This window comes from Humulus lupulus, chromosome 1 (assembly GCF_963169125.1).
Source record: "Humulus lupulus chromosome 1, drHumLupu1.1, whole genome shotgun sequence".
NCBI classification, from domain to species: domain Eukaryota; kingdom Viridiplantae; phylum Streptophyta; class Magnoliopsida; order Rosales; family Cannabaceae; genus Humulus; species Humulus lupulus.
In genome coordinates, this window is record NC_084793.1 from 88,516,521 (window position 1) to 88,534,246 (window position 17,726).

The window sequence follows — 17,726 nt, forward strand, 5'->3', positions numbered from 1 at the left end:
TTTTTTTCCTTAAGCAAAGTGCATATTGCCAAAATGTAAAGAGATCTCATTCATGGGCATGCTTAGATTTTTTTTTTTATGAATTAAATATATTTCTTTCTTTTTTTTTTCTATTTTTTTAAAAAGGCAAAACATAAAAGTAAATTTTTTTTATCATACAAGGGCAAAGGTTTTCTAAAGAAAATAAAGTTTTCCTAAAAAACTAATATAGTGAGGGTTTTGGCTAGTATATTAGTGTTTGCAAATTAAAAGGAAAAAAACTAGTATAGGAAGAAGTTGTACCTAAACAGCCACCAATCAGAGAGTAAGAGAAACAGTGAAAACACAGAATTGTAAACAGTTCAGATACCATAAGATTAGAGCAATTACCTGTCCACAAGTGACAAAAAGAGCTGCAAGCTGTTCTTTAGTGACCTATGTCCCAGTTACCAATGAATTAGTCATGCATACACCAAAGAAGAGGTAAATAATGGGCCTAATGGAAACACCAAAAATAAGTTGCAAATGGCTTACCTGTTGATCAATGTTAGAAACATAAACAGTTTTTTGAATTCTATCTTCCCGTTGTGCCATACTAGTCCTGCTGTTCATTCTCCGTTTTCCTTGGCTATTCCTCTGAAAAATAGCACCCATCAACAAACTTTTCAACTTGGTTCTCAAGGTTAGAGTTCAATTCACATTAGTTTTAAATCATAACTATAATCTCCCTGAACTTTACCTTATCTTTCGGAATTTTCTTCTTCTCGTAACCCCATTTCCTGGGCAACTTCTGAGCTGTTTCTACACCTTCAACACCAGTGTTCATAGGCAGCACCATGTCATATCCGAACATTTCTATTAGACGCTCAGCAAATATTGGAAATTTATCATTATGGAATGCTCGAGAGATAAGGGTGAGCCTTTCTGCCTGTTCTTGTAATGCTTTCATGATTTTTGGATGACAATGTCCCTACAGCAAGAAGTTATGAAATCAAAACCCATAAAAGCTCATATGAAAAACACAAACGGGCACTGGTCATTCATATAAATTCGATTGAATTGAATATCAGTAAATTTCCTGCCTTACATCTTCTATGAATTTGCATTTCCTTGAGATAGAGAAAAAAGAGCAATCGTCACAGTAATAAGAAAGTTGGCAAATGGAAAATCATTGAAAAGAAAAAAAGAAAGAACATTGAAATATGAATAGATAAAAAGCTGCAGTAGTAGCTCAGATAGAAACAAATTCGGTCATCAAGTAAGAAATATATACATGAGAACACAATTTCCCAACATTTTCTACCTGATTAACTGCAGAATAAGCAGAGAGAAAGTCTAGATACCGTTTGCCTTCAGGATCCCATATACATGATCCCTTTGCCTGAGAGAACAAAACTGGTATTGGGTGATAGCTGCATTTCAACAGCTAAAAACTCTTAGACAAGTACTGTATTAGCATTTAGAAACAATTGCTCATTAGGTTGCTCTAGCAGAAGAAATTCAATACAAGGAAAACTATACACAAGATAATGTAAGTGCAAACTTCAGAACATCAAAAGTGCTTACATTCCTTGCCAGTTCGTCCAAAACAGGGTAAGCTTCACTCTTGAGGTCCGCTACACTGGAATCCAAGAACGTACAAACAACGTCCAATGCAATCTCAAGAACTTGAAACTCAAATGGAAGCTCACATTGCAGACCTTCAACAACCTCTGGAACAGGTAACCAATGTCTACTTGTTAAATCATTCATTTCATTTTCTTGTTCCTCAAAAGGACCTGCTGCTCCATTGATCTGAAATGGCCCTGAGTTGATCCACAAACGGAAGAACTTCCTGGCGAAGAGGGTCAAGCAACAACACCTCTTCAGCGGTAACTTGTAAAGAACACCCTAGACTAGTACTTATTAAAACGTTCACATATCGCTGGTCCATAAAGAAAACCACTTTTTATAAAAAAGGTCTCAGTGGGGACTTGCTTAAAACAATGCAAGTAGGGCCATAAGTTTAAAAAGAAAATATGAGTTCTTATGCAAAGTTCAAAAGAAACAATATTAAATAATTAAGTGCCACTGATAATTTAGAAAGTCTCTTAAAAACATAACATATTTAAAATGGCGTCCTAAAGTGATCGTTTATTCTGTCCATAGGATACCCCACGCCATACACCCTACGACGATAGAACTCCTCACGTCACCACGCGTGCCACAGAGAAATCCTATTTGCTACCTGGAAGGGAAAGTAAGGGGGTGAGCTAAAAGCCCAGTAAGGAAGTACAAACAATAAGCAAGTAAGGATACAACAAATACGAACACTAACGTTCATCTAACACATCATGGCATATCATAACATTATCGTAACATATCATCATAGCACATCATAACGTAATCGTAACATATCATCATTGCATATCATAACGTAATCGTAACATATCATCATAGCACATCATAACGTAATCGTAACATATCATCATTGCATATCATAACGTAACTGTAACACATCATCATAGCATATCATAACGTAATCATAACATATCATCATATCACATTCATACAACATACATGATGAGCATGGCCCGCTAGTTGTCCATGTCACCCTAATCATATTCATACAGCATACATGATGAGCATGGCCCGCTAGTTGTCCATGTCACCCTATGAGGTAAACAAGAGTCTCTGGTCCTTGAATAACCTCGGCGCGTCCGCCCTAGGAGTTACGTCTTTATATCCTTAGTAACTCGTTTGATGTGTCGCGTTAATCACGCTAACATCCATAAACATATCATATTCATACAAGCCTGGCATTCATAATTTCATAACAATTCATTCATACAACAGTCTTACCATTCATAGCATAAAATCATAGAATCTATCTAACTTCCTTACCTCAGGTCCAAGCTAAGAAATTTCACAACCTCTCAATGAGCCTATACCATAACCAAAACAACATTTCTTAGGTTCATAAAATTACTATTTTGCCATTCCATACAACTCATGTGTGCATGGGCCATGCACACATAATAATATTTGCACATAACATGCAATTATTCTTAACTACACATAAAGCCATAAAAGAAAAATGCTCATTTTTACCTATTTTACATGCATGATCTTTCTATAAAAACCACATAGTTGAATAATAAACATAATTTTGGATGTAAAAGTGGATTTGCATGTAACACGCATACGTGGGAACATTGCGTAATTGAGATGTTTTAAAAAGGATAATTCTACATTTCTTACTTTTATCATTTTAAAATTAATAGATATATAACATGCTTTATTTTTCTTAAAATTTCTAGGTTGATTAAATATCTCAAAACATTATTTTATTTTCTAAAATAATTTGATTTAGCTTTACAAAAATGTGATAATTTCCTTTATTATTCTCAAATTACAAAGAAGTAACAAAAAGCTTGGAATTAATTAAAATACCTATGATTAATATGTTTCTTTAGAAAAATAAATTTTAACATTGGTTAATTGTGTTACATAAATGATGTGAGAAAAATATATCTTTAAGTGTGGGAAAAATATATTTTATTTAAATTATTTAAGACTTAGTTTTATGTAACATAAATCCATATGTGACAATTAAATAATTATTTTTAATCATTTAAACCAAACTTTCCGCAACTATTTAATTTCTTTAAAAATCACAAATAAATTGAATCTAAATATTTTTCTCAATCAAAATAAAGAAACATCATAACTTATCAAAATATGCATTCATACTATATTAAAATACCATTTTTAATATTACCATAACTTAGGATAATAATTTTTTTTTCCAAAACTCATCAAATTCATTTTAGTGAAACACACTTCACATTTTTTTTAAAAAAATTCCAGCAACCATTTTTATCTTTAAAAATCACCATATTCAATTTAAAAACTCCTATTTTTCTAAAAATTCAATAAAAATTCTGTAGGTATTTATTTGAGTAAAATATCATTTTATTGGGACTTAAAATACCCTTTTTAATTCTATAAAATTAACATAACATCAAGGACATTACTTATGCATGCAAATCATTTTTTTTTATCAAACTTTTACCCAATTACTTACAAAAATCAGCAAGCTTAATTTCTCATCAAATTCATCTTTTATCCAAAAAATTTCACATAAAATCATACATGTCCAAAATCTCATCATACTCTTATTATATACATAATTATAAGAATATTACTAACATATTCACATGCAATCTTATAAAATCCTATTTTTTTCTATTCCATTGAATCTACACATGAAATCCAACAAAACACTAACAATAACAATAACATACTTTAATTCATAAACACCATATTCACATATGCCTTTATATTAACCTAACATGTTTCTATCATTATTTTCATGCATCTTAAAATTTATTCATTCACAATATCACATGCATCCTATCAAAATTTCATGGATCCAAATAGCAAGATTTCCAATTATCATTTTACCCAAATTACATAGGTCCTAAAACATGGATCTAATATATTGAAAATCATACAACATCAAACAAAATATCAAGATGATCCTTAGGTATGCCTAGGCCGAAACCCCATATTTGCATTCATAATTACCACTAATCATTATACATAGAAAATCAACATCAAAACCCTTTTATACATCAAACCATAATACCCTTCATGCAAATCAAACAACTTATTATCATCAAGATATCAAGAACACAAAGTACCCATTTTTTTCCTACCCAAAACATAAATCCCCTTTAACCATAATCCCTCTAATAATCTATCCATCAAAACAAAAAATCACAAAATTTAGGGAGGGATTTCAATACCTCTTCTGGATAGAAAATCAAGAATCCAATCTAATCAAGAATCCAATAACCTCCATGCTCAAATCCTAGGCGTTGTATATTTTGAATAATCAAGATGGAGAAGAAGATGAACAAGGTTAGAGACAACCCGATCAAAATACTAGATTAATCATAAGGAAAACAACCAAAAACCTTACCCTAGCTTGAACCCTTTTTCTTCTTCTTCTTCTTCCTTTCTTCTTCTTCTTCTTCTTCTCTCTCTAGGTCACGCTCTCTCTCTCTCTCTCTTCTCTCTATAATTTGGCAGCCCTCCATCCCAAATGAGCCTTCAACCTCTTTCTTATTTTCTATTTAACTGCCTCAATCTTCAAAACCTAGCTAAGGAAAATGTAATTATCATTTTCCTTTATTTTCCCTAAATCAAAATATAATTCAATTAAAAATTATACTCAGCCAATCAATCCATTTTTATCATTGACAGCACACTAATTCCTCTCTTGTCTTCCTTGGTTGTCCATGGCTAATAAAGGAAATAATGCTATTCTCGTAACTCTAGGGTGCTGAGACTTGAGACTGGGTTTTGACCCGTTTCTTTTACGTTTTAGGAAACATGATATTCATAGAAAATGTAGATAATTTTATTATCTTTCTAATGGTATAAGTTGTGTCTAAATTGGATATCCACAGCCCATTTTATACCCATTTTACTGAGTCTGGGTCTAAGGTTACGGGAATTCAAAAAAATGACAACTCTATCATTTCTCACCATTTGTTTCCCAATGTTTTTCTTGTGTGAACACAAGCCTCTTTATTTCCCTTTCTTTTTATTTTCTTTTTAAATCCCTTAATTAAATAAAAATAAATAAACCAATAAAAGGAAATTAATGTGTAGAAAACTATTGCATGCACACCATGCACATGCACATACCATGCACCTTAGTGCATTAAACCAAAACTCACATAATCACATTTTAAAATAAAAATAAATATATATCATTTAACAAGTAATTTCAAAAAAATATTCTACCAACAATTCTAACAATTAAATAAAATATCAAACAATCAAATAAAACAACAACAACTAAATAAAATAAACAATATTTAAATAAAGCAATTCATCACACTTAACACTTAAATAAAATAAATCACAAAATTTTAATAAACTAAAAAAAAAAAATTGGTGCACTACCATGGGCCTGAGTTGATCCACAAACGGAAGAACTTCCTCGCGAAGAGGGTCAAGCAACAACACCTCTTCAGCTATAACTATTGCCTTAATAAATTCTAAATTAACCACCATGGCCTTCTCTCTTGCTGCAAGACAAATATAGCAAATATACTTATACAATTTATCATAACCAACTACCATACATAATTAATATACAACAAACAAAGAATCAGATACCAGGGCTCATCAATTCTTTAGCTACTTTTGACTAATTGGACTGTAAAGCTATAGCTTGGGCAGATTTCATTAAAGTGAGGCGAACGGGTGTAATGCCCCGAATTCTCTGATGTGGTTTAATGGCGGGATTAGTAGGCCGGGAGGGCCATAATTTTTTAATTATGCCATTAAATGATAATATTCATGTTTATGTAAATTATATTATAATATGATGTTAAATGCATGCATATGGGTCTACATTTTAATTACAGGGGTGTGCTGATAATTTGGCCCATTGAGGGTATAATTGTATATTTGTATGCATGTCAGTGATATGTTGTTGAGACCACATTATAATGTGGATTTGTTCGAGCCATTCGGCATGAGACGATCATGGTATATTAATTAGCGGTCTAGTCATAACAGGTTTAAGTTCGGGGCTCGGGATGAGTCTTGGGGTGATTTTAATGATTAGAGCGTTACCGAGAATTAAAGGATAACAGAGTATAAATTATTGATGTTTGAGATTATTGAGAATAATGGGAATTGGAGAGCATTAATTATGATTAACGAGATAGGTTGGAAAGGACAAATTTGCCCTTGTGAGCCTTTAGAAATCCTTAATTGACCTAGGGGTATAATGGTCTTTTTACCCCTAGGATAGATATAATCTGATTTAGGCTGTGTAATTGAAGGGAAAATAAAGCAAGTCTTGAAGCTTACCCGTACCTTCCTTCTCCTTCATCTTCTTTGTGATTTTTGAGCTCTTGTTGAGGATTCTAGCTTGGGAAACTAGAAGACATATATATTCCCTAAACAAAATTGACAATATTCTGATATTGAAATTAGAACAAATTCACATCAAAAAAGGGGAAATTACCAAGGATGTTAGAGGAATGAGAAAAGAGAGGTCCAAGAATCCTCAAGTCGCGAAGGGGAATGGAGGCGCGATAGATTATGGTATTCTTGTCGCACTCGATGAGCTCCGATTGCCCCGAGCGATCGAATCTCATCCATAGCCTCACTCCACTAGTTTTCTTCTTCCCCTTAACACCCCCAACAGTGGTAGCGACAATCAAGCTGCTACTGTTGTTGTTGTTGGTACTAGGTGGCGAGGAGGCGGCATCTCCGATCGAAGAATGGGTGGTCTGAGGCAGTGCAGAGAAAACAATGAATAGAGAGGGAGAATGGAGTAGAGATAGGACTAATTGAAAATTGTATTCCGCTTTTTTTTTTTTCTAAACAAATAATTTAGCGCTTTTATTTTGGTTTTTTTGGAAAGTTACCGTGATTTTGTTTTTTAAAGGAGCACTTTTTTTTAGATATACTATAATACTTTTTAAATAAACTTATAATCCAGTGTTATGGAAATAGATATTTGGTGTAGTGTAATCATAAACAATTCCTTGTGAACATGGCTAGCTAATTTGTCCATGCCACCCTTTGAGGTAAACAGGAGTCTCTGGTCCTTGAATAACCTTGGCGCGTCCACCCTTGGAGTTACGTCTTCTTATCCTTAGTAACTCGGGTTACGTCACCTTAGCAACCCATTTTGATGTGTCACGTTCATCACACTAACATCCATTCATATCATACAACATTCATACAAGCCAACATATCATCACATTATAGCATTCATAATTCATAACATTTTCATTCACACAACAGTCTTACAATTCATAGTATAATAATCATAAATTCTATCTAACTTCCTTACCTCAGGTCCAAGTTAAGTAAAACCACAACTTCTCGACGAGTCTATACCATAATCAAAACGACATTCCTTAGCTTCACATAATTACTATTTTTCCCTTTCATATAACTTATGTGTGCATGGGCCATGCACACATGGTGAGAGTTTTACACAACATACAAATATGCTTAGTTACACATAATGTCATAAAAAGAATAATGCTCATTCTACCTATATTGCATGCATTATCCTTCTATAAAAACTACATGGTTGCATAATAGACATAATTTTGGACGTAAAAGTGAATTTGCATGTAACATGCATACGTGGGAACGTTGCGTAATTGTGGCATTTAAAACGATAATTCTATGCTTCTTACTTCTATCGTTTTAAAAATAATAGATTTGTAACATGCGTTGTTTACTATTCATTATCTTCTTAAAAATTACTAGGTTGATTGAATCTCTTAAGACATTATTTTTATTTCATAAAAATAATTTTATTTACCCATTTAAAATATATGTGATAAATCCATTTATTATTTTCAAATTACAAAGAAATATCAAAGGCTTGAATTTATTTAAAATTCCTATGATTATCATGTTTCCTTAGAAAATATCAATTTAATTTTAATTAATTGTGTTACATAATTTATGTGAGAAAAATAAATATTTTAAGTGTAGGAAAAATATATTTTTGCTTGAATTATTTTAAGACTTAATTCTTTGTAACATAAATTCATATGTGACAATTAAATGATTATTTTAAACTTATTAAACTAAACTTTCAGCTACTATTTAATTTCTTTAAAAATCACAAATAAATTAAGTTCAATATTTTTCATAATCAAAATATAGAAAAATCATAACTATTAAAGTAAACACCCATACTATATTAAAAATACAATTTTTAATATTACCATAGTTTAGGGTTTTAATTTATTTCAAATACTAATCAAATTCATCTTATTAAAACACACTATACATCTTTTTTTTTTACAAAAATTCTACCATCATATTTAACATTAAAATCACCATTGTCATTGTTTTTTAAAACTCATATTTTCATCAAAATATACAAAAAAATATGTGGGTAATTATTTGTGCAAAAACATCATTTTAAGTGTGAATTAAAACACCATTTTATTTCCACAAACACCACATATCATTAGAGTCATTCTTAAACATACATATCCTTATTTCATCAATATTTTCACCATTTAATCACAAAATCAGCAAGCATAAATCACCATGAATTTTATCTTTTACCTTATGTCTCATATAGTTCATACAAGATCATTCATGTTTAATTAACACAATAAATCACAAATCCTAACATGCTCTTATTATACAATTAATTAAAAGAAAATAACTAACACATATTCATATACAACCTTACAAAGCCTTATTCTATTTCCAATGAGTTCATACATGCAACCCAACAAAATAATAATACAACATGCATGAATAACAGAAACACCAATCTTCATATATGTCTTTATATTAAACCTAACATGTTCCTATTATTTTTCATGCATACCATAAATTATTGATACATAATCTCATATACACCCTATCATGTTTCTAGATTCACAATTGATTTTAAAACATATAAGAAAAACAATCATGCTTGAACATCACCCCTAGGCCGAAACACCTAGGATACCCAACAAGAATTTACACAAAATTCTCATCTATATATACACATGAAACCTAGCATGTTTCTAACATGTATGAAAAACAAGAAAATCAAACAACCCAATATGCTCAAACCCCATAGGCCGAAACATACATATATAAAATCATAAAATATCATCAACACCATATTTCAATAATCATCTCATTACACACATTATGAACATACAACAATAAAAATCAAATCAACACCATAAACCCCTACCCACGCCTAGATTAATCTCCCATGCATCAACTGTAAAGAACGCCCTAGACTAGTACTTATTAAAACATTCACATATCGTTGGTCCATAAAGAAAACCACTTTTTATAAAGGTCTCAGTGGGGACTTGCTTAAAACAATGCAAGCTGGGCCCATTAGTTTAAAAAGAAAATATGAGTTTTTATGCAAAGTTCAAAAGAAACAATATTAAATAATTAAGTCCCACTGATAATTTAGAAAGTCTCTTAAAACATAACATAATTAAAATGGCGTCCTAAAGTGATCGTTTATTCCGTCCATAGGATATCCCATGCCATACACCCTACGACGATAGAACTCCTCACGTCACCATGCGTGCCATAGAGAAATCCTATTTGCTACCTGGAAGGGAAAGTAAGGGGGGTGAGCTAAAAGCCCAGTAAGGAAGTACAAACAATAAGCAAGTAAGGATACAACAAATACGAACACTAACGTTCATCTAACACATCATGGCATATCATAACATTATCGTAACATATCATCATTACATATCATAACGTAATCGTAACATATCACCATTGCATATCATAACGTAATCATAACATATCATCATAGCATATCATAATGTAATCGTAACATATCATCATATCACATTCATACAACATACATGATGAGCATGGCCCGCTAGTTCTCCATGTCACCCTATGAGGTAAACAAGAGTCTCTGGTCCTTGAATAACCTCGGCGCGTCCGCCCTAGGAGTTACGTCTTTAGCTATAGTAACTCGTTTGATGTATCTAACATCGTAACTTGTTTGATGTATCTAACATCCATACACATATCATATTCAACATATCAACACATTATGGCATTCATAATTCATAACAATTCATTCATACAACAGTCTTACCATTCATAGCATAAAATCATAGAATCTATCTAACTTCCTTACCTCAGGTCCGAGCTAAGAAATTTCACAACCTCTCAACGAGCCTATACCATAACAAAAACAACATTTCTTAGGTTCATAAAATTACTATTTTGCCCTTCCATACAACTCATGTGTGCATGGGCCATGCACACATAATAATATTTGCACATAACATGCAATTATTCTTAACTACACATAAAGCCATAAAAGAAAAATGCTCATTTTTACCTATTTTACATGCATGATCTTTCTATAAAAACCACATAGTTGAATAATAATCATAATTTTGGACGTAAAAGTGGATTTGTATGTAACATGCATACGTGAGAACATTGCGTAATTGAGATGTTTTAAAAACGATAATTCTACATTTCTTACTTTTATCGTTTTAAAATTAATAGACATATAACATGCTTTATTTTTCTTAAAATTTCTAGGTTGATTAAATTTCTCAAAACATTATTTTATTTTATAAAATAATTTGATTTAGCTTTAGAAAAAAATGTGACAATTTCCTTTATTATTCTCAAATTACAAAGAAGTAACAAAAAGCTTGGAATTAATTAAAATACCTATGATTAATATGTTTCTTTAGAAAAATAAATTTTAACATTGGTTAATTGTGTTACATAAATGATGTGAGAAAAATATATTTTTAAGTGTGGGAAAAATATATTTTATTTAAATTATTTAAGACTTAGTTTTATGTAACATAAATCCATATGTGACAATTAAATAATCATTTTGAATCATTTAAACCAAACTTTCAGCGACTATTTAATTTCTTTAAAAATCACAAATAAATTGAATCTAAATATTTTTCTCAATCAAAATAAAGAAAAATCATAACTTATCAAAATATGCATTCATACCATATTAAAATACCATTTTTAATATTACCATAACTTAGGATACTAATTTTGTTTCAAAAACTCATCAAATTCATTTTAGTGAAACACACTTCACATTTTTTTACAAAACTTCCAGCAACTATTTTTATCTTTAAAAATCACCATATTCAATTTAAAAACTCCTATTTTTCTAAAAATTCAATAAAAATTCTGTAGTTATTTATTTGAGTAAAATATCATTTTATTGGGACTTAAAATACCCTTTTTAATTCCATAAAATTAACATAACATCAAGGACATTACTTATGCATGCAAATCATTTTTTTTTTATCAAACTTTTACCCAATTACTTACAAAAATCAGCAAGCTTAATTTCTCATGAAATTCATCTTTTATCCCAAAAATTTCACATAAAATCATACATGTCCAAAATCTCATCATACTCTTATTATATACATAATTCTAAGAATATTACTAACATATTCACATGAAATCTTATAAAATCCCTTTTTTTTTTATTCCATTGAATCTACACATGAAATCCAACAAAACACTAACAATAAGAATAACATACATTAATTCATAAACACCATATTCACATATGCCTTTATATTAACCTAACATGTTTCTATCATTATTTTCATGCATCTTAAAATTTATTCATTCACAATATCACATGCATCCTATCAAAATTTCATGGATCCAAATAGCAAGATTTCCAATTATCATTTTACCCAAATTACATAGGTCCTAAAAAATGGATCTAATATATTGAAAATCATACAACATCAAACAAAATATCAAGATGAACCTTAGGTATGCCTAGGCCGAAACCCCATATTTGCATTCATAATTACCACTAATCATTATACATTGAAAATCAACATCAAAGCCCTTTTATACATCAAACCATAATACCCTTCATGCAAATCAAACAACTTATTATCATCAAGATATCAAGAACACAAAGCACCCATTTTTTTCCTACCCAAAACATAATTCCCCTTTAACCATAATCCCTCTAATAATCTATCCATCAAAACCAAAAATCACAAAATTTAAGGAGGGATTTCAATACCTCTTCTGGATAGAAAATCAAGAATCCAATCTAATCAAGAATCCAATAACCTCCATGCTCAAACCCTAGGGGTTGTATATTTTGAATAATCAAGATGGAGAAGAAGATGAACAAGGTTAGAGACAACCCGATCAAAATACTAGATTAATCATAAGGAAAACAACCAAAAGCCTTACCCTAGCTTGAACCCTTTTCTTCTTCTTCTTCTTCCTTTCTTCTTCTTCTTCTTCTCTCTCTAGGTCGCGCCCTCTCTCTCTCTCTCTTCTCTCTATAATTTGGCAGTCCTCCATCCCAAATGAGCCTTCAACCTCTTTCTTATTTTCTATTTAAATGCCTCAATCTTCAAAACCTAGCTAAGGAAAATGTAATTATCATTTTCCTTTATTTTCCCTAAATCAAAATATAATTCAATTAAAAATTATACTCAGCCAATCAATCCATTTTTATCATTGACCGCACACTAATTCCTCTCTTGTCTTCCTTGGCTTTCCATGGCTAATAAAGGTAAAAAAATGCTATTCTCGTAACTCTAGGGTGCTGAGACTTGGGACTGGGTTTTGACCCGTTTCTGTTACGTTTTAGGAAAAATGATATACACAGAAAATGTAGATAATTTTATTAGCTTCCTAACGGTATAAGTTGTGTCTAAATTGGATATCCACAGCCCATTTTATACCCATTTTACTAAGGCTGGGTCTAAGGTTACGGGAATTAAAAAAAAAAATGACAACTCTATCATTTCTCACCATTTGTTTCCCAATGTTTTTTTTCTACGTGAACACAAGCCTCTTTATTTCCCTTTCCTTTTATTTTCCTTTTAAATCCCTTAATTAAATAAAAATAAATAAACCAATAAAAGAAAATTAATGTGTAGAAAACTATTGCATGCACACCATGCAACCATGCACATGCACATACTCAATCACTAGACTACTACAAAAACACATTTTTAGGACACTCACATAAATGCGGGTCCTAAAAACTTATGTGTATCATAAAATTTTGAATTTTAAAAAACCAGAGTTTTTTAGGACTCACAAAGAATGTTTTTAGGACTCGCATTCTTCGCGAGTCCTAAAAACTTATGTGTATCATAAGATTTTGAATTTTAAAAAACTAGAGTTTTTTAGGACTCGCATTGCGGGTCCTAAAAACTTATGTGTATCATAAAATTTTGAATTTTTAAAAATTTCGAATTCCCTCCAATTTTTTTTGACAAAAGTTTTATTATTATATATTAAAAAAAAAACCAAAAAAATCACACAGCCCACATTTTCACTCTCTCTCCTCGGTTCCCTCTCTCTCTCCCAAAGTTCTTTCTCTTTCTCCCTCTCTCCCGAAGTGCCACCGCCGAATGCCGCCATCCCACCTCCGGCCACCGCCACGCGCCGGTCTAATGGAAGCGCCGTCCCCCGAAACCCCCGACCCCCGGAGATGGTGACCTCACGCGCGGCTTAAGGCCCTCAACGGAGCACTTGAAGTTCAGTCGTTCATGGGTTTCTCCCAAACTTTCCGAGCATATTCCGGCCACTTCAAGCCACCACGAGCTAAACCACCACCACCACCACCATACTCCTTGCTTCTTGGGCTTTAAAACCCAATAGTTTGTTTTCCGAAACACCACCTTTTAATGGTGGCGCCGCCACCATCGCCGGAGCCCCGCCACTGGATTAAAAACCCACAAATTAATTTTTTAAAAATAAAAAATAAAACTTTTAAGGACTCACAATGCGAGTCCTAAAAAACATTCTTTTAGGACTGGCGCCCCGCGAGTCCTAAAAAGTCTTTTTTGTAGTATTAAACCAAATCTCACATAATCATATTTTATAATAAAAATAAATATATATCATTTAACAAGTAATTTCCAAAAAATATTCTACCAACAATTCTAACAATTAAATAAAATATCAAACAATCAAATAAAACAACAACAACTAAATAAAATAAACAATATTTAAATAAAACAATTCGTCACACTTAACACTTAAATAAAATAAATAACCAAATTTTAATAAACTAAAAAAAAATTGGTGCATTACATCAACATATTGAAAATATCCACAAATCCAAGAACTCAAGAGAACACCATAGCATTAGGGGTAGAGATTCAATACCTCTCTTGATTGTAAAATCAAGAACACAACTTGATCAATACCCAAGTGATAATCACCCTTGAATACCCTAGGGTTTTTGAAACCCATGAAGAAGAACATAGAAAAAGACTTAAGATAATGAGGAAGATAAACCTAAATCTTAAAACAATAAGGAATCATAAGAAAAACCATACCTAAGACCTCCTCCTTCTTCTTTCTTTCGTCTCCTCCTTCTCTCTCTTTCATGCCTCTCTCTCTCTCTCTCTCTCCTTCTCTCTCTAATTTCGGCAGCCAAAAGCAAAAGAATGCCAAGGCTTCCATACCCTCCTATTTGTAGCCTCTTGTGACCTAACCTTAAGAAAAGGACTCAAGTGTAAAAAGCCAAATTCCTATCCCATAATTTAAGCTAAATCCCATCATTTCCTCTCCTTACACCTCACCTAAACCCTTATCCTAATGTGAACCAAATAAAAAATAAACCTTGTATTCTTTTCCTACAAGATGACAACTTATATTTCTTTTCTTTTTCTATTTTCTTTTCTTTTCATAATAAAAGGTAAAATGTTCAAGACTCACATTAGGTCTAGATTCATGCTACCCTTTCCTTTTCTATAATGGGAAAAATAAATAAAAGAAAATAAAACAGATTCACACACACACATTTCGGCACACACTAAAAAATAAGCAAAGTAACCTATTTTAATCACATAAATTGTCACACTTAATAAAATGTAACACTAATAGTAAAACAAACAAGTTACACAATTATTCACATATTAAAATAAATAATCAAACAAACAATTAACAATTTAAATTCACCAAAAATTATACCAAACCATTATAACAATTAAATAAAATAACAAATAATTAAATAAATCAAACAAACAATCAAATAAAATAAGCAAACATTTAAATAAAATTCACCACACTTAACACTTAAATAAAATAAAACACAAAAATTTTAATAATCTAAAAAAAAAATTGGTGCACTACACATTCACACATTACATTATATAGATTAAAAGAGAGTATGTTTATGATTTAAGCCTAAATGATTAAAACATAAACCTTGTGGATTAAATTTTGATGCCATTTAAGTTTAGTGGTTCATATTTTAAGTCATTTAAGGCTTGCGATTTAAATTTTAAGGCAAGTGGTTTAAATTTTAAACCTTGTGGTTTAAATTTAAAACTAGGGCTTTAAAGATACTTGATTTATAATTTAAGCTTAAATGGATAAAAATTTATAAATTGTGGTTTAAATTTGATGCCATTTAAGCCTTGTGGTTCAAATAATTGTTTAAATTTTAAGCCATTTGGTTTAAAATTATAAAGATTTTGCATTAGATTAACACATTACATTATGTAGATTAAAAGAGAGTATGTTCATGATATAAGCCTAAAGGATTAAAACTTAAACCTTGTGGTAAATTTTTTGATGCCATTTAAGTTTAGTGGTTCATATTTTAAGCCATTTAAGGCTTGCAGTTTAAATTTTAAGGCAAGTAGTTTAAATTTTAAGCCTTGTGGTTTAAATTTAAAGCTTAGTGGTTTAAATTTCAAACCTAGGGGTTTGGAGATACTTGTTTATAATTTAAGCTTAAATGGATAAAAATTTATAAATTTTGGTTTAAATTTGATGCCATTTAAGCCTTGTGGTTCAAATTTATAAATAGCGATTTAAATTTTAAGCCATTTGGTTTAAAATTATAAAGATTTTGTATTAGATTCACACATTACATTACATAGATTAAAAGAGAGTATGTTTATGATTTAAGCCTAAAGGATTAAAATTTACACCTTGTGGATTAAATTTTGATGCCATTTAAGTTTAGTGGTTCATATTTTAAGCCATTTAAGGCTTGCGGTTTAAATTTTAAGGCAAGTGGTTTAAGTTTTAAGCCATGTGGTTTAAATTTAAAGCTTAGTGGTTAAAATTGCAAACCTAGGGGTTTAAAGATACTTGATTTATAATTTAAGCTAAAATGGATAAAAATTTATAAATTGTGGTTTAAATTTGATGCCATTTAAGCCTTGTGGTTCAAATTTATAAATAGTAGTTTAAATTTTCAGGCATTTGGTTTAAAATTATAAATATTTTGTATTAGATTCACATATTACATTATATAGATTAAACGAGAGTATGTTTATGATTTAAGCGTAAATGATTAAAACTTAAACCTTGTGGATTAAATTTTGATGCCATATAAGTTTAGTGGTTCATATTTTAAGCCATGTAAGGCTTGCGGTTTAAAGTTTAAGGCAAGTGGTTTAAATTTTAAGCCTTGTGGTTTAAATTTAAAGCTTAGTAGTTAAAATTTCAAACCTAGCGGTTTAAAGATACTTGATTTATAATTTAAGCTTAAATGGATAAAAATTTATAAATTGTGGTTTAAATTTGATGTCATTTAAGCCTTGTGGTTCAAATTTATAAATAGTGGTTTAAATTTTAAGCCATTTGGTTTAAAATTATAAAGATTTTGTATTAGATTAACACATTACATTATGTAGATTAAAAGAGAGTATGTTCATGATTTAAGCCTAAAGGATTAAAACTTAAACCTTGTGGTAAATTTTTTGATGCCATTTAAGTTTAGTGGTTCATATTTTAAGCCATTTAAGGCTTGCGATTTAAATTTTAAGGCAAGTGGTTTAAATTTTAAGCCTTGTGGTTTAAATTTAAAGCTTAGTGGTTTAAATTTCAAACCTAGGGGTTTAGAGATACTTGTTTATAATTTAAGCTTAAATGGATAAAAAAATATAAATTGTGGTTTAAATTTGATCCCATTTAAGCCTTGTGGTTCAAATTTATAAATAGCGATTTAAATTTTAAGCCATTTGGTTTAAAATTATAAAGATTTTGTATTAGATTCACACATTACATTACATAGATTAAAAGAGAGTATATTTATGATTTAAGCCTAAAGGATTAAAATTTACACCTTGTGGATTAAATTTTGATGCCATTTAAGTTTAGTGGTTCATATTTTAAGCCATTTAAGGCTTGCGGTTTAAATTTTAAGGCAAGTGGTTTAAGTTTTAAGCCATGTGGTTTAAATTTAAAGCTTAGTGGTT

The 17,726-nt window shown here is 30.6% G+C and overlaps 1 long non-coding RNA gene across 1 annotated transcript; it reads right to left on the reverse strand.

The window, feature by feature from the left end:
- Window positions 1-9,630: 9,630 nt before the first annotated feature.
- On the reverse strand, window positions 9,631-15,005 carry LOC133814113 (uncharacterized). The gene is made up of 3 exons (XR_009884773.1): window positions 14,847-15,005; window positions 14,674-14,740; window positions 9,631-10,102 (listed from the first exon to the last, which is right to left on the reverse strand). It is a non-coding gene; the product is annotated as an uncharacterized LOC133814113 (long non-coding RNA).
- Window positions 15,006-17,726: the final 2,721 nt, after the last annotated feature.